The sequence below is a fragment of the Vicugna pacos genome, chromosome 27, assembly GCF_048564905.1.
Source record: "Vicugna pacos chromosome 27, VicPac4, whole genome shotgun sequence".
NCBI classification, from domain to species: domain Eukaryota; kingdom Metazoa; phylum Chordata; class Mammalia; order Artiodactyla; family Camelidae; genus Vicugna; species Vicugna pacos.
The window spans coordinates 13,571,074-13,578,292 of NC_133013.1; the positions used below are offsets into that span (position 1 = coordinate 13,571,074).

General features: G+C 48.5%; 1 non-coding gene across 1 annotated transcript; it reads left to right on the top strand.

The window, feature by feature from the left end:
* Window positions 1-4,476: 4,476 nt before the first annotated feature.
* TRNAA-CGC (transfer RNA alanine (anticodon CGC)) lies at window positions 4,477-4,549 on the top strand. The gene has a single exon. It is a non-coding gene; the product is annotated as a tRNA-Ala (tRNA).
* Window positions 4,550-7,219: the final 2,670 nt, after the last annotated feature.

Consider the following 7,219-nt stretch of genomic DNA (forward strand, 5'->3'; position numbering starts at 1 on the left):
GGGGCCGTAGAACCACCCAAGGCAAAGTCAGGGTCCAAGTTCATGTCTATTCAGGTGTCCTCTCATCAGATGGCATCACAAAAAATTTCCATCCAATCACTGATGTCAAAGTAAGTCAAAAGGAAAAGAGGGGAAGAGTACAGATCCTCTTTAATGTGTCCTGTTTGAAAGAAAGGAGACGCGTATACGGTCGCTCCCCGTGCCTTCTTTGTGCCCCAGCCCTGCCTCCCCGGTGCCCAGGAGCCCGGCCGGGCAGCAACGCTGTGCACAGCGTAACTGGCTGAAGTCAGGCAGACCAGCAGGCCCTGTGGAAGTTGTCACTGGAGATGCTGGCACAGTAGCATAGAGACACCTTTGCAAGGAGGGGTGGTCTTCTCATTTCCACCATCCCAGCCTGTGAGGAGGGCACCATTCCTGTTGTGGATTCAAGCACGGATCCAGAGGGCTGGAGTAGAGACCATAGACTCGCATGCTGACGGCTCTCTTCCCTTTGGGTACAGTTGCTTCACATGGGCTTGTACGTGGGTAACAAAGATCGAGTTCATGATCAGCTCCTTGGATTCACTTCCATAGGCAAGTATCTTGGGTATGATCTTCGCGGTCCCAGTACTGGATATCTGGGGGCCTGACCATATAGTTACGTCATTAGCAATGATCCATGCATCTGCATAAAGGATCATGTCAGTAAATTTGAGGTCAGTGCGTTTTGTGGCCAGGGTCCTGATCTGAGGTCAGTGCATTGGGCAGACCTTCCTCTGCCATGGGTCATCAGTAATTTACCACCATTACAGTGGAGTGGGTGGATCATTCCAGAGAATCTTCCCATCTCAGGGCGGGCTGTTTCACCCGTGCTCACTTGTCAGTGGCCAGTGTTACAGGTGGACCCTTTGCTGAGCATCAGTTTGGGTCCAGCGGTAAGTGAGGCCGTGTTTCCAGCTAGTGTGTAGACAGCCACCTCTTCACAAGGATGGCTGAAGGTTCTAGGCCAGATCTGGCCTTTAATCGGGTGCCATTTCTAGCTCAGGGTGGAATTTTCTGGAATTTGTGCAACCTTATGGGAATTTGGTTCCACCAAGCATTACTGGGGAACTCAGGACAATTGAAGGCACGCATCTTGTGGGAGGAGTCTGCGGGAGGAGCCTACCGGAGGCGTGCAGGAAGGAAACCCACCTCAAGAGTGCCCAGGATTTCCAGCCAAGTGCAACAGCAGCCACTCCAAGACAAGCAGGTCGTTCAAGTGAGGTGGATTTGCTGCCGCAGAAGTCACTAGGGAGGGGCTGCTGAGAGTCAGGGGAGACGAGGGGGGAGGTGTTCCGAGTCTGGGAAAAAGCGGCAAGATGGTGTACACTTTGTGGCTGAAAGTTGGGGGACTAAGAGAAAGGGGCCAGGTGGTACTCTGAGACCAAAGGCATAGATTTAAACATTTGTATTATGAAAAATTATAAATAAGCATTCAACGCGAGAATTTTTAAGCCCAAGGATAGTAGGTGAGAGGGCATGATAAAGACAAAGCAGAAATCAAAGAAATTAACAACTAAGAGAAATGACCAATTGTTCCAAGATTAGTTTTTACAAACATGCAGTTGGGTAGAAAAACCTCTGAAAATTCTAATACCGAAAAAAAAAAAGGGGGGGGGGAAGGGAGATCACAAAAAAGAAAAAGAGTGGGGGGAATGGAACACAAGACATAAGAATAGATATGCAGGGGGGTTTTTTTTTCAACTGTAAGAAAATATGGTGGGACAACTTTATGCTAATATATTTCAAAGTCTCAATGAAATGGATCATTTTCTGTGAAAATACAAATCACTAAATTTGTCTCAAAGAGAAGTCACAAAAACCTGCAATGCATAACAAGCATGGAAGAAAGCAAACCGGTTTCAAAAAACTGCCACCCCAAAAAAGGCTTTGGGCTCAGACTGTTGTCACAGCGTGTTCTTTCAAATGTTCATGGAACAGATAATTCTCACATTATGTAAACTATTCCAAAGTACAGAAAACGAAGGAATACTCTCCAACTGATTTTATAAATCTGGCATAGCATTAAGAATAAAATCTAAAACAGGGTAAGTGAATAGATTCATTTCAATAATAAAGATACAAAGCTTCTAACTAAATCCTAATTAGATATTAGCACACTAAATTCGACAACACAACAAAAGCCAATGACAGCTTCTGGGGAGACACGCAGGCTGCACACGCTCCTGCCACGTGCCACTGCAAGGATGCTTGCGTTTGCTGTGGGCCAAATGACACCTGCATCGGGGAGCTGATGCCCCACCCAAGAGGGCAGCCCACGGAGCAAGGACCTCCCTACCCTGCCCCGCAGCGAGAGGACAGAGCTGAGTTTGTGGGAGACTTGGTGGAATAAAAAAACCTTGTGTCCAGCACCTGGGAACGATGCTCCACAGTTTCCCCCAAATAACTCCTCTGCGCGCCCAAGATCACCCACATTCTCAGCCGCAGAGGGAGGTAAGAGCAGCCCCAGTAATTAAAGGAAAGTCACTTTGCTCTCCCTGCTCCCCATTGGGCACTCGAAAGGGAGGGGAGGACAAACAAGAGCCAGAGATCCCCGCTTGAGCCTCTGCAGAGGGAAGCGAGGAACCAGGATTTACGCTGAATTTGAGATCGAAGAGTTTGATGGGGTTGAATGTCAGTCACTTGGGATGGGGAAGCTGGATGCTCTGGAACCAGTAGGGGAGGCAATCCGGACAGAGTCTGGAGGAAAGAAGTGCGTTTTTTTATATTTTCTTCTTTTCATCATCTGTGTTTTCCTGATTTCCTATAACAAGCATACGTCACTTTTATAAACAGAAAAGAATTTTCAGATTGGAACTGATGCTGTGGATTGTGTGGAAAGGAAAATTTGCCATTTAGGGAAGGTTTGAAGGAGGCTGTGATATTTAACCTTGAGAAGATTTAGAGGATTTAGAAGATTTAGGTAGATTTAGATATCATATATCTGAAGAGGTTGTCTTTGTAACTGTCAACTCCATAAAAGTGTAAGCATGAATCATCATCGTCATCATCATATTTGAAGAAAAATAGGCTTATTCTGTGATCTTGTAGGTGCCGAAACAGAGGTCATTGATTTCCAACCTCAGGGAGACAGATCTCAGGCCCATGTGAGGATAACCTTTCTATCCACTGGGCAGCCCAGTGTGGATCAGTCTCCCAGTTAGAGAGTTACAACTAGATTTCCCCATAAGCGCCAGGTAAGGCAGTGTGCAGGGTCCTGGACCAGCAGAGACTCCCTCCACCAGCCCCTGGCTCCCTGCCCAGCCTCAGCCCCTCCCATCATTCCTCCACATTCCCAGTCCTCCGAAAGTCTGTACCCTTGCTGGCGCCCCGTGGGGGTAGAACCTTGTTCTTCTCAATCCTACAACCCTGGGACTCTGCCTGACACACAGCAGGCACTCAGCAGGAGCTGGCTAACTGATTGAATAAAGCAAACACACCGTCGTCGATGCCCTGTTTCTTAATCCACGCAAGCAACAGCATACTAAAGCCAAAGTGACTGCGTGTGCAGGGCTTAAAACCCGGACTGCTCGCTATCTCTTTTGTAATTCTCTGAAGCAAACTCTATGCCCTATAAATCAATCAAGGTGGACATGATTATTGTGCACTTTGGTTAATTGCAAACCCAATCATTTCCCATATTTAAAAAATGGCCTTTTACATAAAGTTGAAATGAGCCACTGGTTTTGAAAGTGCACGTAATGTGCTTTCCTGATGGGCAAAGGAACTTCAGGGAAATATTTATTGTGCTCACGGATGACATTCAGCTATTGTCCGTGTTCCTTTTTATGGCATCATAAAGATTACTTTTTACGGTCAGGCTAGCTGACATCTTCATCAAATCCCCTAATGTGCACATTCACCGGGCGATCATTTGTGCCAATGAGTAACATTCAGCAACATTCAACAAAGGTTTATGAGTGCTTGCTCTGAGCAGGGCCCTGAGTAATGGGATTTGTTTCCAAAGCTTTCAAATCTGCTAAAAATATTCTCCATTTCACAAGCAGTCCGGACAAAACCTAGCTTGGTCTAAGTCTCCTCTCTGGGGCCCACTGGGTGAAAATGCACCTATAGCTGCCCAGAGAAATAAAAGCTCCCTTGAAGGACCCTCCAGATCTCCTGGAAGGCTGTCTCTAGCTGGCTCTGGAGAACGTGCCTGTTAAATCCTGTGGACAAGCTCTGTCTCTTAGCAACTGACTTTGGGGCATGCTGCAACCCCTCAGCCCTGGGAACTTGCCTGGCCGCCTCCCGGAGACCAGGGAAGCTGGATGACCACCAATCCTCTTCTGTCCCTAGGTCAAAAGGCAAAGGCACCTTCAAAGCAGTGAAAGCAACACAGCTAATTAGCACCTCTGAGGTCCAGTTTCTTTGTCTGCTAGTGGGGACAGTACTGCCTTACCTCCCAGGAATGTTATGAAAATCAAAAATAAAAGCTATCAAAGATAAACCACCTAGCAGGGAGGGTAGAGCTCAGTGGTAGAGGGCGTGCTTCGCGTGCACGAGGTCCTGGGTTCAATCCCCAGTACCTCCGTTAACATAAAGTAAATAAATAAATAAACCTAATTACCCACCTCTTAAAAAAAAAAAGATAAACCACCTAGCTTAGTGCAAAGCATCAAGTAGCTGTCCCCAAAAGGCTCAACTCTTTGCATTTCTTCAGGCCACGAAATGGCCAGAGAAGACCCCCCCTCCCTCGCCCACCTTCTGCCCCCTCTCAGGCTACCACACAGAAGTGGCAGAGAGATGGAGAGAAGAGGACAGATGTGGAGAAGTATGCCAGAAGGGAACTCAACTGGCCTCAGTGGCACGGGAAGGGAGGGGATGGAAGGGTTGGTGCTGGCGCCAAGTCTTCTAGCCAGGTGACCGTGTCGATGGTGACGCTAGGGGCAAGGGACATCCTTGCTTTGAGAGCCCTGTGCTCTGGCTTTGGCTGTAACCTCTGTCCCCTTTCATGTCCTTCTTCATTCACCAAACTCTCCCTCTTACGACCGCGATGTTTCCTCCTCCAGGAAGCCTTCCTTACCCTCCGAGAGGGAAGGAACCCTCTCTCCTTCAGTGCTGTGTGGTTCTCAGCATTCCATCATCATGGATTCTGATCTCTCTCCATTGGGTGGGGGTGCTGCGCCTGGGTGTCTGGGACAAGCAGGCAGAAGACAGATGAGACTGAACAAACCATGAATGAGCAAACTACCCATCGGCTCCCCAGCAGGAAACAGAATCTAACTCAGGTGGCATAGAGGGAGAGGCTCTAATTAGGGGGAAGTTTCAGAGGTGTGGCACGGTCCAGCAAAGACAAACAAGGGAGACTGAGGCTCCCAGAGACAAATGCCCGGGAAGCTGTTGCCACCCCTAGGGGGCAGGGGGTAAGTGATGTTACCGGGAGGACGCAGGTAGGGGAAAGATGCCGCCTTCCTCCATTCAGGATGCTGGAGCAGGAGAGAAAATGGTCCTCACCTCTCCCCCACCCTCTTGTCTCCAACCCACGCCTCCTATTGGCCACTACTAGGCACTGACTTGTGCCTTCCAAAACTCACATGTTGAAGTCCTAACACCCAGCACTTCAAAATGTAATTGTATATGAAGAGAGGGCCTTTAAAGAGTTAATTTTAAGGTAAAATTGGGTCTTTAGGGCGGGCTGTCATTCAGCATGACTGGTGTGCTTATCAGAAGAGAAGATTTGGACACAGACACACAGGTGAGGCGGGGGGGTGGGGGAAGGGGCATGAGGGGAAGACGCTGGAAGAGGAGGAAAGAGGCCTCAGGAGAAATGGATCCTGCCGACACCTTGATCTCAGACGCTCCCACCTCCAGAACCGAGGAAAGAATTTCTGTCATCTGAGCCACTCAGTCTGCAGGATGTGTTCCGGGTACCTGAGCAAGCTGATCCAGGTACCCGGCTGGAATCCAGCATGCAAAGCAACAGGGCCACGTGGTCCTTAGGGGTCAGCCTCCTGCAGCCTAAAGCAGAGCAGAGAAGGGCGGGGTAGGGGGTGGTGCCTGGGCAGAGGGCAAAGGAAGAGTAACCTACACACAATGACTCATCAGTTCAGACTGGATGTTGAGTGCAGAGCAGAGAGGAGTTGATTCTGTGCTCAGAACTCAGCATGAGGTTGGAAAGCTGGAGCAGGGTCAGAGGGAAATGCCGCCCCATCCCACTCCCCCGGAGCCAGGTGGTACCCTCGGGGAGAAGGGAGGCCCAGGGGCTGTCCAGCCTGGATAGAAGGGAATACAGATTGCACTGCCTGGAGAAGCCACAGGCAGTCTCAGCTTACCCTGCACGCCTAGAACACACAGGACCAGCGGATCTGGTTCATGGGCCCTGGATCTAGTACCGACTGAGCCACGCAAACGGCAAGGACTGGAACCGGGATGAAGGCGCTGACTTTCTCTACACCTTCCGAGCCCTGGACTGTGTACTGTGTTTCCCAGGTATGATCTTATTTCATGATCCCAAGATTTCTTTTTTATTTTAATTTTATTTTTATTGAAGTGCAGTTAACTTACAATGTTAGTTTCAGGTGTACAGCAAAGTGATTCAGTTGTACACATATATATAAATATATTTTTTCAGTTTATTTTCCATTATAGGTGATTACAAGAAATTACATCTAGTTTCCTGTGCTATACAGTAGGTCCTGATTGTTTATCTATTTTATGTATAGTAATGTGTATCTTTTAATTCCAAGGGGATTTCCACCCTGTGATGTGCCCTGTGTCTGCTTCAAAATAAAAGAAGAAAGTGAAAAACACTTTATCTGTCCTGATCCCAAGATTTCTAAGCAAACACTGAGTTCTAATTTGCAGGTAAAGAGATTGAAGCTCCAGACCCCAAACTAGTGAAACTGAGAATCACCTGAGTGCCTTGAAAATGCAGGTTCCTGGGCCCCCGAGCAGGAATTCTGATTCAGTGCATGTGTGGTGGGGCCCCATCACATGCATTTTACAGAAGAGCCCTGGGAGGCAGGCAGTCCCTTCGGTTACGCCTTGACAGGGCAGGAGGAGGCATCTCAGGGCTACAGCAAGGCCTGCCGCCCCTGGACTTGTTAGTGGGCAGACACTGGTCCTAGGACGATGGAGACATGGAGCAGACCTGAACCCGACCTGAAATCCAGGGTTTAGCAGGGCCCAGCAGAGCCCACAGTCAACTGATAATACAGCAATACACGAAATTATTTGTGAAAGACTAGAATTATTATTGGAG